Genomic DNA, 16,633 nt, shown 5'->3' with positions numbered 1-16,633 from the left:
CAATAGATGTGGACCAATCAATCTCTTTAATATATGATTTTTCTTTAAATGGGTTTGGTAAAGCAGATACAATACACATATGAATGAACACATTCAGGTCATAACTCCTAGCTTTCATGTAGCCATATCTCAATCGGTCTTATTTTCAAAAGCTTGAATAGGTCGCCTCTGATACGTGCTCCAACTCTCTGTCTAGTTACTAGCGACTCAAAGACGAATCGTGGAAACAGCCAGTTGCCACATATGGACTTAATTCACACACTATCACTGATAGGTCAAGGGAATCTTCCTGGGTGCAATGGTGAGATTATTCAGGACAGACACACAGACTGTGTGCATTTAGATGTTTTATTGGATTCCAAGTCCATGACATCAGCCTCGATATTCTGCCACATTCTAAGAGCATTCATTGGCAGATGGGTCAAGATCATCAGCTGTAGCCATAGAAACTCTTCCTCTAAAGCAGTGATTCCCCAACGTGTAGCTCGAGAGCAGCAGGTTGCTCGCGGCACCCAATATTGTTGCTCACCAGTTGCTCTGGCCCATGGTGTTGAGGCCTAGCAGGAGGTGCTGGAGGGATGAGACCTCCTTAGCAATATAGCCAGGACAGAGTCCTGGACTGTGTAAGAATCCTGGCCAATAAACCTGTTGTTGTTCCAGCTGGCTTATTTTTACACATGAAAGATTTGTGTTTGTTGCCACCATGCAAATAATTTTTTGTTTATTGTCCTTACTTATTATAGCAGCATCATTGCTAAAACTCTGTCCTCTTCAGATACTTTGCTCAGCTGACCAATGAATGAGCAAAACAATTGAACCTTGTTTGTGTCCTGGAGGAAATTGTCATAGTCTGTTCCTTTGTACAGCTAGTAGGAGCATAATGGGCAAATAATTGGCATGATTATACGACTTTCATTTATTAAATAATTTACATGCACTGCTTTTTGTACAAGTGATGTTTGTGTTTGATGCCACTATGCATTATATTTATCGGAAATTGCATTTTAGTGGCACCTATATGTATTACATAGTGTCCTAGTGGAAAAGTCATCATCATTTGATACTGCCCATCTGGCGTGTGGATAATGGGCAGATAAGGTAAATGCATGCCACATTTTTTCATAATTTATTCGCCCTATATTCAAATACAATTAAGTTACAGTTAATAAATATAACTTAATAAGGCAATTTATTAATCCAAATACTTAGTTAACACCACCACACCACACTATGAAGTGCGCATCATAAGCTCAAAGCTTTGACCAATGTTTGCCACTAACTCTTGTGTAAAATCCCTTTTGTGCAGACACAAGATGCTCCAAATCCCTCAGAAAAGTATTATGTTTATTCCTAACCACTTTTCACCAATGTAACAGGACCCAGGAGCATTAAAATACACTATTTGCCATTACATGCCAAATTAATTCTTAGGAGGTAACCTTCAAAGCCCCAGTGAAGTGCCCTTTAAATCCCGACATGTAATGACCAGTATTACTCAATCAATATTTAAATCGTATTTCATCATTAAGTTAGCAACATTTAAAAACATGTATCATATTTCATAAAATTCTCATAGAACAAGCACAAAATAAAAAAGCAGCTTTAACATATTCACAAAAGCTATATATAAAACCCTGATCATTACAATTAATTATATAAAGCATAGCTGCCATGTATGTCCACGCTTACGCAAAACAGAGAAACAACGACAAATTAAGAGAAAATTAAACAAATCTTCATCAACTCCTACTTTGCATGCTCACTTAGCGCTTCCTCCTGCACACCGTAATTTATTGATTGGTGGGTACATCTAAACTGGGGATCTTATTTCACAGATGCCATCTTATATGTGTACGCTAGTATGTATATACAGCTAAAGAGGGCAGCCTATGTATATTTTGGACATCTGCATTTCTCCCAATTGGACAAACTCTTGCTTTAAGAGCTATATTGCGTTGACTTAATGTGCTCAATTTAGTTATATCCCACCCCCTAGCCAAATAGACAGTGCCTTACAACCCCCTGACCACAAGTATTTTTCTTTACCAGGGGAGGCTGCAATTGCATGTGCACTGGAATTCATGTTATGGTTAGCACAACATCCCAGAAGTGATTTTAAAAAATAATTAAAATCTTAACTGGCCCGACACCTTCAAACTGATCACCCCAATTCAGCTCATAAGGTAATACCAGGTGTATTTGCAGGGAGACCTGCTATGCTATTTGTCACAGGAATGTATTTTGGGTATACACGCATTTCACTGCGGCATTTTTCATCGCGTGTTTTTTCATCGCCGTTTTTATTTCGAAAAAAACCTCTTTTTTTTGGGGGGGGTTAAAAAATTAAATATATGGTTGTGGGTGTAAGGGAATTAAAAAAAAAAGGGGGGGCTTGGGGAGGTAACAAAAAAAAAAAAGTTTTTCGAAAAAAAAACGACGATGAAAAAACCTGCAATGAAAAATACTGCGGCGAAATAACATAGAAGCGTATTTTGCAACCCCTCCAGGCCATGATAGTTTGAAACACCCTAGATTTTGCTACCATAAAAATCATGGAACAGACCTTTGTCTTATATGCCACCAGCCACTTGTCCAATATGAATGCCTCAAACCTGAAAAGAAAATGTAAAAAGCCCTTTAATCCTTAATGATGCCCTTTCAGCTGTCTTCTAAAAATATTGCCCCAAGCACTGCTCTTTGAGAAGACTAGGCTCAAATAAAATGAGACTGCCCCCTCATCTCTATATTCATTTAAAAACTAGCTACAAGGTTTCACCCTTTTCCTGAACAACATCAGTTTTGTTTTTATCATACGTAATTTCACACCACAGCTCCCAAAATAGTCATTTGTGTTTAGCAGGCTCTGTTGGAGACCTGCTGGGCTTAAGTCCAAATTAGCTGTGTCTTTGGTTTAAAGAAGCATGCTATGAAATGTACCCTTCAGAGAGGGTGGATTCACCTTTTCTAAGAGAAGTACTAGAACTGATATCTGAAAGAATAAATTGGGGCCAACTGACATCTGTGCTTTTCACCTTTATTAGTGGGGGAAACAATGTATAATTCCCCAATCTTGTATATCGGACACACACTGAGATGTCAGCGTACCACAGTTGGATAAGATTTAATAAAATATTTGGGTCCCCAATAAAATGTAAATTACGCCACACTATGTTTCTATCAATCAAATCAAATGTTTTCTCCAAATCTGAAAAAAAGACAACAATAATCTCACTCCCTTAACCTTACCGTATTTCTCCAAGCTGGTGCTCAAAGTGAAGCAGCGGTCCACTGTACTAAGCCCTCCCCTTAAACCCGTGTCAGAGGCCTTCAAGATATTATTACGTTGAGTCTGCTCCTCTAGTCTGAGCAACAAACATTTGGAGAATATCTTAAAATGTCATAACATTCCTGTAGAAAAAACAATCCACAATACAGTAATCGATGACTGTGGAACAGTATTGCTGATCTTGTATGCATAGGAGTGCACATTTTGCCACTAAATATCCCAGAAAATCCCCAGCCTGAACCCCAAAGTACACCTGAAAATCAGTGTTCCACTTGGGACCAATGTTACTGTCTAAACATTTGCACTAAATTTCATTAACATATTTTGCTTGAGAACCTGAAACCCCTGTAATGTTAAGTGCAGTGCTACTATATTTTTTAACAACTTCACCCTACTCAATGTCCTCAACAATTTCTGTAAACAACCACCTAATGTAAAATGAAGTTAAAGGCATTGCCAATTTCCTTTAGTAGAATTGCACGTGGTCTAGCAACTATTAAGTACTGCAAATTAAAGTGTTCTATAAGCAGTCCATAAGTTTATTACATTTCTAATTTGTGTTGCAATAATTTTTTTGCCAACTGAGCGCCAATATGTTCAGTCAAAAAATTGATGTTGCTCACCATTTCATTTGATATGCAACTTTTGCTCAATGTGCACAAAAGGTTGGGCACCCCTGCTAACGCCTCACACCACCCGAGTCAGGAGTTAGGGCTGAAAGGACTGTCTCTCTTAAGTTTGCCATTATTTTTTACTGAAGTGTATTTTCATGGTGAAGTTGTAGCAGTGCTTAGTTAAGCGCACTGCTTTATGGGCAACATCACACGTAAATATGCACCTCAGCTTGGACAGATTTCAAATTAGCAGCAAAGGCAGAACATGCTCCTTCCTTTCCCCAGTTTGATAAAGCATCTGTCCTGGCTGTGGGCAACACCAATCGGCCTACCTGTAGCCGGGCTCAGCTCTGGTAAGCAAGTCTGCCTCATGCTTCCAGCTCCACAGTGGACGCGACAAACGCCAAATTGTACCGGTACAAAGCAGCACTCGGGTGGCTCTCTCCTCAGTTAGTGTTTCCAAGGAGAAGCCTGTGAGATGTGTGCCAATTACAAGGTAAAGCTGTTCAGTGCCACCACATTACAGACAGCAGTGGCACAATGCTTACACCCCACCTGGCCTGTGTTGTGTGGAGAGTCATAGGACTTGGCTCATATGTGGATTGGCTGGGACTATTATGTCTAGGTACCTTCCCATAGAACAGGTCATTTATGCTGTGTTTGTTCTCATAGAGGGGCAATCACGACTATTTTTTGATTTTTTTCAAGGGCATTAGGTCTAGTCACCCTAGGTTTCCCAGGATCATCCAGACGTAGACCCCTTGCTCACTCAGAGAGGCACAGATCCACCTCCCTGATGATGCCCATCGAGGCTGAAACACGTGTATGGGGTTGCTGTTGGGTCTCTTGTTCAGAGAGGAATTGCCATAGCATTTCAGTGCTGGAACGCCCATGTGGGTGGGACAAAGACTGTTATGCAAATGGGTATTTCCCATCTGTGAAAGGTACAGTGAGCTAAAGTGTGGCGACAGACTCTAGAGTGGGTACCTTCCCATAGAACAGGCCATTTATGCCGTGTCCGTTCTCATAGAGGGGCGCCCATGACTATATATTTTGACTATTATGAATAGGCCCTCTGCTTCCATCATCTGTGCCCTGCTGTCTGTGGCAAGATCACTTGAACACATGGCTCTGGAATGGAAGGTAGCGCCAGAGCTCTGGGGATATGAAGATATGAGACCATCCTCGAGCCTAGCTAGCTTCGTCACCCTTCCTATATCATTTTTTCCCACACTAAACAGGGAAATCTACACTAACATCATATTACAGTTAGGCATTTTTTTTAAATGCACAGTGTGTAACTTTGAATTAAACTGTTCATACTGTTAAATGTACAATAAAATACAATACATTCATGTGATGTAGGAAAAAGTTAAATATACAATAAAAACAGATTACATCCTTGAAAAATATTTGAACCAAAAATGAATCAATGCAATTATGAAAAGAAATTGGCACCCCTCCATACAGCACCCCTAAAAATGTTTTTCAAAATCTTCCTTCACAAATCGAATCTAGCCAAGTTTGCAGAATGTAGTGTTTCAGGGTTTTCAGTATGCAAGAGAAAGGGTTTTAAAGTTTCATATTTACCAACTACTCATTGACGGATGCGACCTGTTCTCTCATTCACCAATGGCTCATGTGATTTCTAGGTCTAGTTACCTCTACTGTCAAGAGTAGGTTAAAACTACACAACATGAACAACCTCTATGGCTTTCTATTTAAGGAATGGTTAATGTATATTTGTGAGAAGAAAAAACATGTATGTAATCAGTCAAATGTTTTTTATTAGTCGCGTGACTATAATTTGTTATCCAGTCCTATTCCTTGGCATTTTATTTTGATTGCTTCTCCAATTTATGTCCACTAAGAGTCCAGTTGATGTTCCAATGTAGTTTTAAGCAAATTCTCATTACGTTCAGCCTAGTCATTCTCCTTAGTGCAATCCCTCCTTTGGCTACACCATTTAAGTATATCCAGCATGGTGCTTCTCTTGGCTTTCCGTATGCAAATATAAAGAGTGCCTCTAAGTAGCAGGGCGTGTGCAAAGAAAGACGTAAGGCCACCTTACATACATACACACTGGACCGCAGTGCACGTAAGTAACCCAAGAGCAGGTCGCCAGAAGCTTTCCTGAACCTATGTAGCCATTTAGTGGTTATATTAAATCTTGTTTAAAGGCCATATTGAATTGTAGTTAGGCATTTTTGTTTATAGGCCGTGATAAAGCCTATCAGGGTATGTCCTCCTCATTTATTTACAAAACCACAGAGCATTGACAAAAAAAAAATACTTGTCAGTTATTTTCTCATGTGTGTAGTCCGCACGGATCCGATTCGTAAAAAGCACGCACTGATACGTATATTCACTGACTTCGTCTATTAATATGTCTCCCAGTCACCATTGTGTTATTAGGCTTGTGCTAAACTACATAATTGTGGTCTTTGCACGGTTCATTTTCGGTTGATCGTTTGAATAATATTTCACAGCAGCCTGAGCCTCTATGGCTCTGCTTTATGCCATTTGGCATGTGGTCCGTCAGGGCCCCGTCTTCAGCATACATCTTCCAAGGAACGTGCTTGCTGCCCTGCTTAGGAGACACAAATGGTGATTTCAATGAATACTTCAGGTGAAAAAGGTTCTGTCAGCAAGTCGGTGGCGCAGGAAACAGACGTAGGTTTACAACTCGGCGACAGCTAGTAAGATGACTGCGTGCGAGCACACTTCAAGAGAGGTAACACGGCTGTTTCCATTGCAAGTGGAGCGAGCCACGCCTTCCTTCCCACCCGAAAAGCTGCATTCTTTTTACTCTTGCGCAACGGCCAGGGTTCCGTTTTTTTTTTTTTACTTATACATTTACAGAAACAAAGCTGTAGATGAGTTAACCAGAGACTTATACGTCAGCTATCACCACTCGCGTTGATAGTCAGCCTCAAGAGGCACCTTGTTACACCAACTCAGCAGAGCACCTGAATAAAATTCCAGAATGGAAATATGTCGGGCAGTGTTGTAGGATTTATAAGCACATCAACACGTGTTGGAATATAAAGCAATCATCCTTTTTAGAACATTTTGTTTGTATCCATGTTTTCAGGAGTTGTGGTGTTTTGGGTGGCGAGATCCAGATGTAGTGGAAACAGGCAAATTGTTTTAGTCACTTGGTGTTATTTACTTGCTTCAGTTAGAGTTTTGTTACACACAATGAAATAATGTGTTTTCATGTTTGTATGTATCCAAATAATACATGTCTCTTTTAACAGATTACATGTTTATGTAATAATATTCAAGTGTCTATAGGCATATTTGTTTCACCTAAGAAACCACGACAGGCAGGATAATCATTTAGGAAGGGAGCCATGGATGGGCTGGGGTACTGACTGTTGTATCTTACTTCAGGTAGATGGCCAGGGTTCAGGTTGAACAACAGAGGTTCAAGGACACATGCCTGCTTTAAGCCACGATTTCTTGTAAAGAACCCTCTGATATGCAGCCTAGCCCTGACCTTAGTGTTAGTATGGCACTGTATTAATATGTTGGGAAGGACGCAGTCAATTCCACGCTTACATATTTGCTCCCAAAGATGTCCCTGATCTACACAATCCAATGCAGCGGTGTAGTCCAAGAATGCACCATTTAGTGTGGAGCTGCCTGCTGTCATGGCATGTTTAGTAAAAATGTGTAATATAAGGAAGCTATGTGAAGTTGAGGCTCCTTTTCGGAAGCCGGATTTTATTAAGGAGAGCAAGTCCTTGCTTTCACCCCAGTTATTAAACTCTTGTAACAGAACTGCAGCAAACATTGTCCTTGATATATTTCAAGCATAGCAAACAAACAGTAATTTCCCAATCAAATCCATTTACTTTTTTATATACATGTTCTAGTAGTGATTCTTTCCATGAAAGAGGTATTCTTTTTACACTTATTACTAACTGATTGCAAAAAATAATATCCATGACAAGACCTGCGGTTGTTGTTTTTTTTAACACTATATTTGCTAACTGTGACAAATCCTGGTGTTCGGTACCACTCCCCAAGGAAGAGACACCACCTTTGGGACTAGGGAGGGGAGCCCACTATGCTTAACAGCCCCCAGGGGATAGGTTAAGCAGAATCCCTATGGGTCACGGAAACCGCAGAGACAGACTTTAATCAACTTAATTTCCCCCCCCAGAGACTAACACCTTTATGGGGTATGCAGGAACCAAGATGTGTGAGAACCCTTTCACAATGGCTTGCTTGGCTTCTGACCCATCTTATTTCATCCTCTTCAGGGACAACAGCAGAACAAAGGAAAAACCAGCCTCCTGAAGTCATGACAGGCAAGGAATCTATCAGCAAGGAGTATCCACACAGCCCACATGCTTCAATTATGCTGTAGCACACATTGAATGGAGAGATGCTCGGAGAGACAGAAGGCCAGACCTGGCATTGCACCTAAAAGGGCCACACTAGGAGAGTGCAACATGGCCCGACAGGCGAGAAATCAGAGCTTTGGGGTGTGGCAGCCCAAGAGAGAATGGAGTACCTTCGCAGGCAGGCAGAGCCTGGAGGGGGAACCGCCCACACAGAGTAAGTGGGAACAAGGAAGAGACACCTACCACTGGCGAGCCTAGTTGAGTCGTCAGATACAGGTACGCAGTGGCTTCTGAGGAATGGGAAGCAGGCGAGAAGGCCATAGGAAGGGATCCTCAGAGCGGGGAGGAAGAAGAAGGACCCCAGAGTGGGGAGGGACTGAGAACACCCCAGAGTGGGGAGTACAAAGGAGAAGGAAGGCCCCAGAGAGGGAAGGGAAACAACAATAAACCTGAGTGGAGAAAGAACAGAGAATCCTTTGGTAAATCAGACTTATAACAGGTCATTTTTCACACAGCGTTTTACTAAACAGAAGAGAGAAATGCCTATCCTATCCCTATCTTGATTGAGTTTTAACCCTAGTCTATAATAAAACAATAAGGGTGGTCACCAGGATGTCTTACAAACATAAAACAGGCCTCTGTCCAAAGCCTAATCTACCCAGAGTTCTGTCCCTACCACTAACAAAAAGATGTACATAAGCAAGAAATTTCTGGTAAGTGGTTTCTTCTCAACCTAGGAAGTGGTGGCTGGCTTTTGACCCACACACACATGTCTCTCTGGTTTCTCCCAGGCCACTTGCCCATTTGTACAATATCTCGTTATTCTTCCTTTCCTCCTTGTATAATAGGGTCTGATTTTTGCAGTCGGACCATAGTTTCTCAGCCCTGTATGGTGTTTCTTACCCCGCTTGTGGTTTTGTGTCTCTCTCCCAACCTTAGTGTCTAATTTCTCACATCCCTCCTGGAGTCTTGCTTGTTCCACCCCATCTTGGGGTCCTGAGACTCTCACCCTGCCTTGGGGTAGCTTGTGACTCACCCCGCTTTGGGGTTTGGCCAGGCCTCTCCGTCCCTTCTGTCTATTCCCTGTAGTCACAAAGGCGGAGAAAGGATCGTTTAACAAGTGGGGCCTGGAGCTAATGTAGTTGGGCCCACCATAATGACATTAACATTTGTAAATGCCTGCACAGTGCTGCTGAGTGGGCATTTACAGATTTCGGGTGGGCCTTGCCTGCTCAGGCCCTGCCCTGTCTATGTCTCTGTGGAGCCATGGCATCCCCTGTTCGTTGCAGCAGCGTTCCTCAGGAGAAGCGGTCTCCTCAGTTGGTGCAGCACGCTATTCAGGTTTCTCTCCAATCTTCCACGTCGGTTCAGCTGCATCAGGGCTTGATAGGACATCAGTGTTGATTCCAGCAGGCTCAGGTCGACCACATCCTATGCAGTCTGTACTCTTCATCGTTAGGCGGGCCTGAGCCTCCCTATCAGGATTTCTGCCCTCGAAGCATGCAGTTGGACAACCCTGATCGAAGGAATATCCCCAGAAGAGACAGAAGCTCAGATGATTACTAGTCAATAAACCTCATGCGAACAATAATAAATGAAGCAGTGGCTTTCAACTTGCTGCACCATCAGAGAAAAATTGAGAGCCAGCGGAAAGGAAGGATGTGCATTTTCATTCCATTTTTCTAAAGATATGAAATGTATCATTAAGCTTAGCAGAGGACTCCATGTCACCGGTGAACCCATGCCCCAGTTGCGGGCTTTCATTTCTCAACCAACTCCATTCTGAAAGTTCTAGTCTTGGGTAATTTCAACTTATTGAAATAGACTTAAATAAAACTAAGGTAGAAACATGGCTGAGGACTTGAATAGGGGGTCCCCATGAAATGATGTCATATGGTTACCTTGTGTAATATAGGAATTATATAAGGTATGTTGGACTCTTGTCTTGCCGGTGCTAGTCTTCACTACACAAATCAATGTAGTTGTCAAATCATAACTCTTAGTTTCAACCAGAAAAGAGCAACACCCCTCGCTTCTCCACCACCTCTGACTAAACGCTCAGGATCCTTGGTTGATACAAGCTTGCGTTACACCAACTCACAATTCTTATATGCCGTCGCAGATGGTTTCAATAACTCCCAATAACTCCTTAGATTGTTAATGGGTTTTTATTTTTGCAAAAAGTAAAAATGGTTCCAAGGGCTTCCCTATCTCGACCACCCTAATCCAGGCTTCCCTAATGCCAGGTTTGACAACTAGCACTCAGTAACCCCTACTCTCTAAAGGTTATCTACAGGTGGGGGCCTAAAGGCAAAACCGTCATCTTTCTGGCTCCCTAGAGCACTTGTGAGATGTCTGTAACCTAACACTTCCCAGGTTCTCAACAGGAATGACTATATTTCTGTGCCAGTACAGGCACCCTGGTCACTATTCTAATGCACAGGATCCATCCTCTCTCTCTCCTTTCCCCTGTCCTCATTACTCCTTCCACTTCCCCCCTCTACCCTCCCTCCAACACTTTCTCTAACACCCTCTGGTCTACCTCCTCTCCACTCTCCCCTTCTGTCCCTCCGATTTCTGCACTTGCTCTCTTCTTTTGACCCCAACCCCCTCTCCACACCCCTCTCGTGTCCTCTCTCCTACACATAACCCCCTATCTATGCCTCTGTGCCATAATCTAACCATATTCTCTCTGCCTATCTCTTCTAACTACCTCCACCTTCCCCCACTTTGCTCTCACTACTCCTACTAACGAATTGCATGCTCTCTATTAATTCCTACCATTCACTCTCAAATTCCCTCTACACTTCTCCCCATCTTTATTTTGTTCTTTTTCTCCCTTTCTCTCTCACCTTTTATATGCCCTCTTCACCACTCTCCCTCTGACAACCAATACTTTACCTGCATTCAAGATTCTTTTATATTGTTATCTTCCTGGTTCTATTGCTTCCCCCCCCCACCCTGCCCTTCCATCCGCTCTTCCTTTTGTTCCAGTGCTCACCTGACTGCAGACCAATCTGTGGATATTTGTTTCCATGGGGTTGGTTGACATATAAAACTTTTAAAAAGCTTTTTAAAAGAACTCTCAGCCCCGCCACATTTCAACCTCCATTTGCAGGGTATCAGCCAGGTGCTCAGGCTGCTCATTTTACTTGTGCTTTTCTTCATGTGCTGGCGAGAGTTGCTTCCAACTCTGTTTGGGGAAGATTTCTCTGTTGCCCTGCAGTCTCTTCTCACTCTCACCTTTCTATTGCCCCAACATTCATTTGGGATCTGTCTGGGAATGGTAGGTGGGGTGTTGTGCATCTCATCCCTGTTTGACAAGAAAAATACCAGTCCATTCCATTCCTGTTTTTCAATTCCATTGCCTTGGTTCCGGTCCATGTTCTCTTGGTTGCGCCCAAGTGCATTCTGTGAGTTGCTGATCTGAAAAAGACAAACAACTCTGGCCAGGAACAGTACTGGGAGGCATGGTGTGACAGAGGGTGGTACTCGCATTAACCTTCAAGGCATGTGAGGAGGCTTCAGGGACTGGGGCCCACGCTCAACTTCCATTCTCTGCCTCTGGCTTTCGCCCTGGTAGGCCCTCTGACCCAGGTCGGTGGGATCCCTGCTCCCCTTGACAGGGTCAGATCACCACTATATTGCTGCATTTAACCTAGAGGGCTGTATTCTGCATTTTGCTGTACACTATATTGCTGCATTTAACCTAGAGGGCTGTATTCTTTATTTTGCTGCATTTAACCTAGAGGGCTGTATTTTGCTGCACACTATATTGCTGCATTTAATCTAGAGGACTGTATTCTGCATTTTGCTGCACACTATATTACTGCATTTAGCCCAGAGGGTTGCATCCTGCATCTTGTTGTTTATCCTTTTCTTGCATTTAGCCCAGAGGGTTGTATATTGCATCTTGCTGCCCTTCATACTGCTGTACCGAGCCTTAGCCTATATCTGCTCGCTCCCACCTACTCTTACACTGCCCGCTCCTAGACAACCTTAGATTTCTAACACACGATTCTTGCTCCCTTTCCCATGGCCCCCATACAGAGAGTGACGCTCACCATGGCTACTCTCTTACCCCTGTTTCACACTATAGCACCAACAAGGTTCTTGCCCTCCCTTCAGCCTCATTCACCTTAGCCTGCTGTGAACTCAGCTCCAGCCATCAATGTCTATTGTCCCATCACCCCGCCTGAATGGATCCATCTCTTCGCATCCCCACCTACGCCACTGGCACCATGTCCTCTCAGCCTGAGGAATGCTAGATTGGGCTTGCGCTTTATCGGCAACAAGACAACATTTAGACCTCTTACCTCACCGGCAGCTAATAGTCCGATCAATACCGTGCCTACAATTCCTCCTATCCTGTCTCCTGACTCCAATAAAAAAACCCTGCTCACCTGCAACCATAATTCCAATAAGTGGAGCACCAGAGGCACCTCTCATCAATGCAGGATCCCGGTTAGCTCATGCCCTTGACATAGCGGACTTCCTTTCCTCTAACCAACTTGACTTTCTCACAATAACAGAAACCCAATTACACCCTGCAGCAGGACCCACCTTGTCCCTAGCTCTCCCAGATAACTACATGATCAGCAGAGCAGAAAGAGCTTCTGGCAAAGGTGGCGGAGTGGCTTTCATAGCCAAATCACACCTGGGCCTTAGAGTATTTTCCAAAGCTAGCTTCCCCTTGGGTGAAAGTCTGTCAGTCAAACTCCCTCTCTCAGCCACCCGCACCCTTCTTCTCCATTTTATTTATCGGCCCCCTGGCTCAATGTCCTCCTTCGAGGAAGACATTACCCTCCTCCTGACCCAAAACACCAAACCTGAGTCTAAAATAATTCTGTTGGGAGATCTTAACTTAGGTCTTCATGCCCGAAATGACCCCAACGCCACAGCCATAGAAAAGTCTATCTCACAACTTGGCTTTAAGCCTCGTATCAATGAGCCTACACACAACAAGGGCAAAACCTTGGATTGGCTGGTTGACCTAAACTGTACTACTACAATCCTCAACAATGCACCTTCTGCCTGGTCAGACCATCATTGCATTACCTTTAGTATACAGGAGAGCGCCCACACCGATTCCAGTACCACCATCACCCTACAAACTTGGTCTAGAAATAATCCCAACATAACGCTAGATAACCTATTCCCCCCTCCTACAGCCTATTACCGACCTATCAAAAAACATAGACAAGGACCAGTCATCCATGGCAGACCTGTACAACTGTACCTTAGAACCAGCCCTAAATAAAAATGGCCCCACTTAAACTAAGAAAGGCTAAGCCCCTAGCCCATTTAAATAAATGGTTCACGGATGACCTAAAAACCCTCCGTAACAATAAAAGAGCATCCAAAGCCACCTGGAGAAATCTCCTTCAATCCCCAGTAAGGAAAAGTTCACTACGGTCACTACGACTTATAAAGCAGATATTCTTAACACCAGAAGAGTGATCTATAACATCAGAATTCAGAACGCCAAATCTAGTATGAAAGAGCTTGTTACTATACTAAAAGAACTAAAATCCCCTGCACCACCTACAGAAGCTTTCATCGAAGATGCGGCCTGGTGCGCCAATATCCAGAAAGCACTATCTGACAAAATAGCCTTACTTCAAGCCAAAATTGAGACCAAAAAGAACAGCCTGGCTGTGAGCCCAAATTCACACAATTCACCTGAACCTCAATTTCCCCCGTGTCACCCTTTCTACATCTCTCCAGTCACTATAAAAGAAGTTGAAAACATAGTCACTGGTCTAAAACTAACAAAATGCCAAGGAGATACCTGCCCAGCATCAGTTATCAAGGAAGGAGCAAAAGATCTAGCCCCGTTCATCACTGCCCTGATTAACTCATCCTTTGAAAGTTGCTCAATCCCTAACAACCTCAAAGAGGCCTGGGTTATGCCCCTCCTCAAAAAACCTAATCTTGATCCAAACGTACCCACTAATTACAGGCCCATAACAACAGTTCCATTCCTCCTAAAAATAATTGATAGAGCGGCCTATCTACAAATACAGAAACACCTGGAGGACAACAACCTTTTGGGCCTGCGTCAATCTGGATTCAGACCGAGGCACGGCACTGAAACTGCCCTTCTGGATCTGAAAATCCAAATGGATGAAGCCAAAGGCAAAGGCAATCTGGCCATTCTCCTACTTCTAGACCTGTCTGCAGCGTTCGATCTCGTTGACTATCACATTCTTACCAGGCACTTGACCTCAGCTGCATCATTCTCTCCAAACGCCACCAGTTGAATCCAATCCTTTCTCTCAAATAGGTCAACAAGGGTCTTTGCCCCTACAGCGTCCGGAGATCCAGTACCGATCTACTGTGGAGTCCTCCAGGGCTCGTGTGTTTCACCCACCCTGTACAACATTTTCACAAAGCTCCTCTTTGATCGTCTTGATAGCCTGGGTGTCACATACACAAATTATGCTGATGATACCCAGGTCCACATTACGCTCAATGGCTGCTAAACACACAAAAATGCAAAACGACATCTACCTCGAAATCCAGGCCTGGATGGCTACACACAGCCTTTGCCTAAACGACGACAAAACTGAGCTTCTGATCATTGGATCTTCAGCTCGCCTAACCAGACTTGATGCATAGTACAAGACTTTCAGCATTGATGGAAACCTCATTAAAGTTGCCAATTAAGTCAAAATTCTAGGCGTCTACTTGGACTCAATTCTCTCCCTCAAAAAACAAGTTAACATTGCATCCTCATCTACAGTTTACACCACTAAGCTGATCAACGCCTGCAAACCTTACTTGTCCACTGAGAGCTGCCTTACGCTCGCCAGGGCATTGATTTTTATCTAAACTGGATTATCGCAATACCTTATTCCTAGGGTGTACGGAACACAATCTGAATAAATGACAAGTTCTTCAGAGCAGTGTTCTTAGATCTGCTTTAAATATCCCACGTTCCAATCACATCTCTGCCACGAGACGGGACGCACATTGGCTCCCAGTGAGTGACAGAATCTCGCTGCGCATGTAGTCATCAGACATAAATGCCTGTCTAGCACAGCCCCTAAATATTTGGCTGACAAATTCACCAGGAACCAATCATCTAGACCCACAAGATCCTTCACACTGCCTTAACATCCCCAAGTACACACTGAAAACTGCAGGTGGGTCCAGCTTCCCCGTGCTAGCGGCAAAGTGCTGGAACTCCAGCCATCGGGGCTGAACCCTCTTTTTGGACCTTTAGATCTAAAGCAAAAGCTTGGCTCTTTGCCGAGCAACCTTAACTGGATCTCCTGCTCTCCAGGATCCACCGTGTATCTGTGCAAATTGATCCATTGCTGTTATAGCCTCGCTGTATTTATTCTTGATGTTGGTATGTTGACTAATCTGTAACCCATGTCAACAAACCTTGTTTCAACTGTCTCTCTATGTATGTATGTGTAACAATTACCTAAGTTCAAGCGCTCAGATACCTCAGGGTTAGGTGCGCTCTACAAATAATAAACTAAACTAAACTATCACAATGCCCAGTACTTGCAGGATATGGGCTTAAATGCTTTAGGTGAAAAAAGAGATTTGTTAAGTCTCAACAACAGCTCACAGTTAAGAAAATCATATTTAAAATGGTCCTATTCTTGATGCGCCCGTCTGTTTTTTCAAAACCCTGCCTTTTCACAGGCACTGTGCTTTTTAGTAATTAATATTTGTGTTAAAGTTATCTAGATTAATTATAGAGCGGATATGACCAGCTTGATAGGAATGGGAAACAGTCTTCTGTAAAACAACATCAATGTGATCTGGAAACTGGCAGTGTGGTATGTTTAAAGGGTTTAGAACATAGTTCAGAGCTGCATCTGTAGAAGAACAGATACATAGAGTGGATGTCTGCATGCATTGGGGTGCCTAGAGGCTCAAGCTCGTCCTAATATAGGGACTAGCATCTATCAACAGGGCATTAAGCCACAATGTGTATGCCAGTGGGCCTTGGACTGCTGTTTTGGGTCTATGCTAGGGCACTACTCCTTTCAGGCTTCCTGGCACATGCCTTTATACATGGCAAAATAAGTCCTCAAAGCACACCAGGTGCAAGATAAGATACAGATCTTATGGTAATATTTATGAAAGACTCTAGTAGTGGAAATGATGTAAGAAACATGACACAGAAAAGCCATCTGGAACCGCTGAACCGCCAACTAGTGGTTCACCGAAAGATCAAATTCTTCCAACTCCAACTACTTCTTCATCCAGTACACCTTTTTTAGATGGAAGAAGACACAGAGGTCAAAAGAAACATCAGGCCCAAGAACAGAAATCCAATCAGTTTGTTTTCAATATATCGAGCAGACACTTCAGTAGTGCACAGCTGGACCTCTTGAATCTGGGACTTTACTTTA

General features: G+C 43.2%; 1 protein-coding gene across 2 annotated transcripts in view; it reads right to left on the bottom strand.

The window, feature by feature from the left end:
* INPP1 (inositol polyphosphate-1-phosphatase) overlaps positions 1-16,633 on the bottom strand; it is a 306,706-nt gene that overhangs the window by 116,828 nt on the left and 173,245 nt on the right. The window lies entirely within an intron of this gene.

Source organism: Ambystoma mexicanum, chromosome 9 (assembly GCF_040938575.1).
Source record: "Ambystoma mexicanum isolate Mex_15411 chromosome 9, UKY_AmexF1_1, whole genome shotgun sequence".
Classification (NCBI taxonomy): domain Eukaryota; kingdom Metazoa; phylum Chordata; class Amphibia; order Caudata; family Ambystomatidae; genus Ambystoma; species Ambystoma mexicanum.
Note: the sequence above shows the minus strand (reverse complement) of the source record. Positions and strands in the feature narration are given on the sequence as shown.